The sequence below is a fragment of the Megascapheus bottae genome, chromosome 37 (genome assembly GCF_031878675.1).
Source record: "Megascapheus bottae isolate mThoBot1 chromosome 37, mThoBot2.hap1, whole genome shotgun sequence".
Lineage (NCBI taxonomy): Eukaryota > Metazoa > Chordata > Mammalia > Rodentia > Geomyidae > Megascapheus > Megascapheus bottae.
Window position 1 is genome coordinate 5,876,482 of NC_143545.1, and position 6,000 is coordinate 5,882,481.

Genomic DNA, 6,000 nt, shown 5'->3' on the forward strand with positions numbered 1-6,000 from the left:
GTGTGAAAATATAAAGAAAGAGTAAGGGAGGAAACCATAGCTAAACAAGCAGAAACCATAAACAAGGTGATATGTGAAAAAGGGGAAGCCATAAAGGAGGCCATAAAAAAGGTTTTTCAAAGAAAAATGGATGAATTCATAGAATCCACAACAAATAGGTGACAGAAATCCAACATGCTACTAAAGGGGTCTTTCCTCCAGGAGGACATAACCATCCTAAATATCTACAAACCTAATCTCAGAACACTGACCTCATCAAACAAACTCTACTTTCACTGAAAACATACATAGATCGAACTAGACAGATTGTTGGTGACATAACACACCACTCTCACCTATGGACAGATCAACCATGCAAAAACTCCACAGAGAAACCTTAGATTTGAACAACTTTATAGACCAACTAGATCTAACAGACATCTGCAGATTATTCCACCTAGCAACAAGACAATATATGTTTTTTTTCAGCACCACACAGAACATTTTCCAAAACAGACCACATTTTAGGGCATAAAACAAACCTGGGCAGATTCAGAAACACTGAATTTATTCCCTGCACTCTCTCACACCACAAGGCCATGAAATTGGAACTGAACACCCATCTCCACCAACAAAAACCTTGTAACTCATGGAGACTGAACAACATATTGTTGAATCACCAATGAATCATCGAGGATATGGAACAGAAATCCAACAGTTTATGAGATTTAACAAAAAGGAGCACACAAAATACCAGCTCCTTTTGGGTATGGCAAAGGCAGTACTCAGAGGAAAATTTATACCTCTGAGTGCCTACAATAACAAATTGTAAATATCGCAAACCAACAATTTAATGTGTCACGTAAAGCTCCTGGTAAAAGAGGAACAAACCAATCCTAATCCCAGTAGAAGGAAGCAATACATTTTTTCACACCATTCCCCAGAGCTTTCTGGATTCACAGATTTTGTCAAGGCAGTTAGCCCTTCCAAATACCCAAAAGACTTGTTCCTTGCTAGGCTGTGATCTCTCTCTTTTAATTGTTCACATTCTGAGTCTGACTGTATAACATGGAAAAACTGTCCTCACTAAGCTTTCTTGGGTTGGTTGCCTAGGCACATTTTTGACATGACTGTGTCTGAACACAGTAACAATATATACAACACTGTGTATGCTGTGGCCCAGGCTCTGCATGAACTCCTTGTTCATCAAACAGAAGTACAAGCAATGGGAAATAGGAAAGGGATAGTATCTTCCTCTGTACAGGTAAGGCCTTCTCTTTTGGATGACTCAAACTATGAGCCAAGTCACTTCCTAAAGGTATTTCTTACCATATCACATTAAATTTTTCAGATATTTTTCCAAAAAGAAATTATAGTTCTGTACATGTTTGTTAGGCAGTCTAAACATGTGTTCATCTGCTCTTAAGGAAGAACATGCCAATAACAAGGACCAAATGAATTCCATGTTTTACAAATTCTTTAAGTTACAAATAGACTCAATGTATTTGTAACTAATGTTTTGAAAAAGAACAAATGTATACACTTCCCTATTAGTTTCTACGGTCTGCTGAACAATAGTAACTACATATACATATATATGTGTATGTGTGTGTATGTATGGGTGTGTGTGTGTGTGTATGCATATATACTTGTAAGTGACCTACTTGCATTCTACTGTAGGTATTATAATTTTCAGGAACTTAAACTATAGACTCTGATAGAGTTAATGTTTGTGGCAAACTGGAAATAGCTATATGAGAAATGTCTCATTTATGATTATTTATGTGAAATAAGAGTCTCTTGAAAAAAAGCTTTCTACTCCTTTGCCAATTGACCAAGATTCAGAAAGATTATTTTCACTCCTTCAAAGATTTTCCTCTGGAGTACTTCATTAGATGTTTCTTCTACCCTTGAATTCTTAATCAGAAATTAAAAGCAATCAGGAACTTTGCTCAATTCAGGTTTTCTAACTGAACCTTGGAATATACTTCACAATAAGATAATGTATCTCTTTCTGATACACTATTTTCTGAAAAACATCATTATTTTATAATCCTGGTGGAGATCAGGTGATTTTAGATGACAACAGCAAATTTGTGGCAGAATATGACATTGTGAACATTTGGAGTTTTCCAGAAGGTCTTCATCTTGATGTGAAAATAGGAAAATTTTCTCCAAATGTTCTACATGGTCATCAACTGTCTTTATCTGAAGATATGATAGAGTGGGCCATAGAATCAACACAGGTGGCTTGCATTTAACGGTAATATTTTAAGGATATAGAGGTTAACTTTACCCTAAAAATGTATAGCTGATTGGATGGGAACAAGTGATTCCTATAACGGTAGCTATTCAGGTCTGACTATCACGGGTTTGAAGTCAATCCAAGCAGGAATACCTGGACAAGAGTTATCTTAATTTAACCACCACAAAATCAGGTCTGTGTGCTGGTGACTGATGCCTGTAATCCTATCTAATCAGGACGCTGCCTTGCTCAGATATAAAACTACAGACGAATTTTAAGCCTAAGAGTTTGCAAGGTCTGTGAGACTCTGTCAACATATAACCAATAAAATAAGCTTGAGCTCTTGGTCAAATGGTACAGTGCTAAATTTGAGTAAGAAAAGGTCTATTATACTGTCTGGACCCTGAATTCAAGCTCCAAAATCAGCATCCCCCTAAGAAACTGTAAATTTGTTTCTAAATATTTATTTATCAAAAATACAATTTGCATATTTGTTAGCATGTTCCAACCTTGTTATAGGTTATCTGAGGGATCACTTTATGTGTTTGAATGGTTAATTTTGATCACTTCTGTGGAAGTTCATTTAATTGTAGGTTGGTCTGCTACACAGATATTTTTAAGAAAGGAATCTTTGAATAAAATCATTGAATTTGTGAGAAAAAGATTCTCCCAGTACAGACACTGAAAAAGTAAGAACATAATATGTATATGTGGTTCACATGATCCTAAATTGGGAGCTCTGTGCTTTACCTTATAGCATATTTTTTAGTTCTTCCTCCTTGCTCTTTACCATTTCACAGATGGTTAGGAGACATGAAATGACATGAATTCAAGGATGCTCCACAAAGATTTACATTCTCAATATTAATTTCTGAATTTTAAAAGTTCATGTATATCAGTAGTTCAAGAGCCTACAGAACAACCTGATAGTACATAAGCCTTTTTGGTCACATGATGTGCAAACCATAACACCATTTAATTAACGGACTGGATTTATATGTGTAGAAATACTTTGTTTCAAAATCCAATTATTGGAAATAATAGAACGCTGGGAGAATTAGGAAAAAGGCTAAACAGATACTGGCACTCATTTGATTTTTTTAGCCTACTCACTCTGCCTGCTGTGAGAGTTTTGCTCCTGGATTCAGGAAATCCTCTCAGAAGGAAAAGGCTGCCTGTTGCTTTGACTGTAATCCTTGCTCAGAGAATGAGACTGCTAATGGGACAGGTATGTTCTCGGCTTTGGGAGAAATTTATACTCTTGCTAGTGCCCCTGAAACCCATGCAAATGTGTAAGAATATTGTGCGTTAAGAATCAGTCTTCCTTCTTTTACTTAGTAATTTAATTGTGACAATGGATGATACTGCTTTTTGTTTTTTTTGCCAGTCCTGGGCCTGAGCACTCTCCTTGGGTTTTCCAAGGCTAGAGCTCTTGAACCTCAGTACCACTTCCGGCTTTTTGCTATGTGTGTAGTGTATCAAGGAATCGAACCTGGGTCTTTGTGAATGATAGGCAAGCCCTCTACCACTAGGCCAAACTCCTGGCCCCAAATACTGCTTTTTGAGAAAAATACAGTGGGTTCTGAATTACATATACGATTACCTTTTCTGGAGTCTATTGTATTCATGTTTATTCAACTACTCCGTAATTTAAATTTGATCTCTGTTACATTATATGAAAAACCCTTTTAATTACAAGGTCTCAGTTCTCTCCAAATTATTTTTATATTATAAGGGAAACACAGATCTTCCACAGCTTTGCTTCTTGTGGGCAGATATGTTCTTAAAACAGAGCAAGTGTTGGGTCAGGTTTGATGTAAGAAGAAGCTACAAATGTTGTACATATCATGAATTTATACCTTCAATAAATGATTTGGTTCTGGGTTCCTTACTGCATGACAGGTGAGTAGCAGAGACAAATATAACTGCAAGGAAGGGCCACAGGGCAAGTATTCATGTTGCACATAGACATACAGGAGAGTACAAGCTTTCCTATTCACCTTGTTGAGTACATTGAGCTGTACATGAAAGGATGAGAATTATGATGGAAGCATGACGAAATATAGAGAATTATTGTTATGTTATTAGATATGCAGGACACAACATGCATGATAGTCATCTCAAGTAAACAACTTCAACTTGGATTGTGGCAGTCAATATGAGAACATATTAGGTATAAAAATAGTAATGAGCATACCTTATAATATTTAGTGAAAATATTGTTTAGCTAGTAATTATTGACATGTCAAAAATATATCTACATAAGGATTTATTAATTTCCTTTTAAATTCTTTAAGAGGGCCTGATTGTTATTTGAGTTCTGCACCATATGTGAGTTGCCCAGATCATCAGTATGCCAACAGAGAGAAACAAGTGCTTGCAAAGAGCAACAAGTATCCTAGGTTATGGAGAGCCTTTCGGGATGGCTAAACATGTATATGTCTTGTTTTTTCTACACTCACAGCAGTTGTTCTTGGGGTGTTTATGAAACATCAGAACACCCCTATTGTCAAGGGTAATAACCAGGTTCTCAACTACATCCTGCTCATCTCCCTTATCTTCTGATTTCTCTTTCCTTTGCTCTTTATTCGCTGTCCCAACACAGTCACCTGCATTCTACAACAAACCGCATTTGGAGTTACATTCACTGTAACTGTTTCTGCAGTCTTGGCTAAAATTTTAACTGTAGTTCTGGCTTTCAATGCCACTTCTTTTACTTTTTTTCATAATTCTTTGCTAAAATGTGTGTTTTCATTACTTGTCCTGGAGCTTGAACTTAAAACCTGGCTATCATCCCTGGGTGTTTTATTAAAGCTGGGGCTTTAGCACTTCAACTACCCACATCACATTTGGCTATTTGCTGGGTAATTAGAGATAAGAATTTTTCTTCTGGTTGTATTCAAACCGTGATCACCAATCAACAGCTTCCTGAGTGTCTAGAATTATAGATATTATTCTATATTTTATATTATACTAACTTTCACTATGCTGTTTAATCCTTACATACATTCTGTTAGCATTTTCCCCTGAAGAATGCTCCTATATGGACTTATGTATCTAGGTTATAGAAACAAAGCCATATAATGAGTGATTGTTGTCCTTAAGGCAATATGTTATCTCTCTTCTCTTTTGCTCTCCCTTGGTTATCTCATACTGATACAGTATTTTACCTTCTTATCTGATATATTGTACATATGCTTATTTGGTTATTGGAAACAGGATAGGGAAGGGGGTAAACAAGAGGAGGGGCAGGGGTGGAGGAAGGGAAATGGGGACGAAGACATGAGAAAGTGTATCAATGTTTGTGAAGTAATGCACTTACCATCTGGTGTATATAATGTAACCCTTCTATTAATTGCAATAAAAATATATGGTTAAAAATGTTCCATATTTTCATATGCTCATATTGTATTACATTTATGGATTAATAGCCAAGAAGGAATAGACAAAAATAGCTTGCTTAAACATGGCTGAATGCTTCCCTGAAGTATATTTCCAATACCATTGATCTCTTTCTCCAGACCCTCCTCGATACCAATTAGCCTTAAATTAGGCTTCCTAATTGTATCTTGGACCTCCTGTAGCGTTTTCTCATATTTCCAGATTTGAATTGACTCATTTTCTGTTCTTTCTCTATAACAATGCAATTATCTTCAGCCTCAGAAATTCTCTCTTCTGCATTGTCTAACCTGCTATCAAAGCTATTTACTTTATTCTTCATCTATCTTGCTTCTAATTGCTCATGTTTGATGCCTTGCATCTCTTCTTTTAGATCA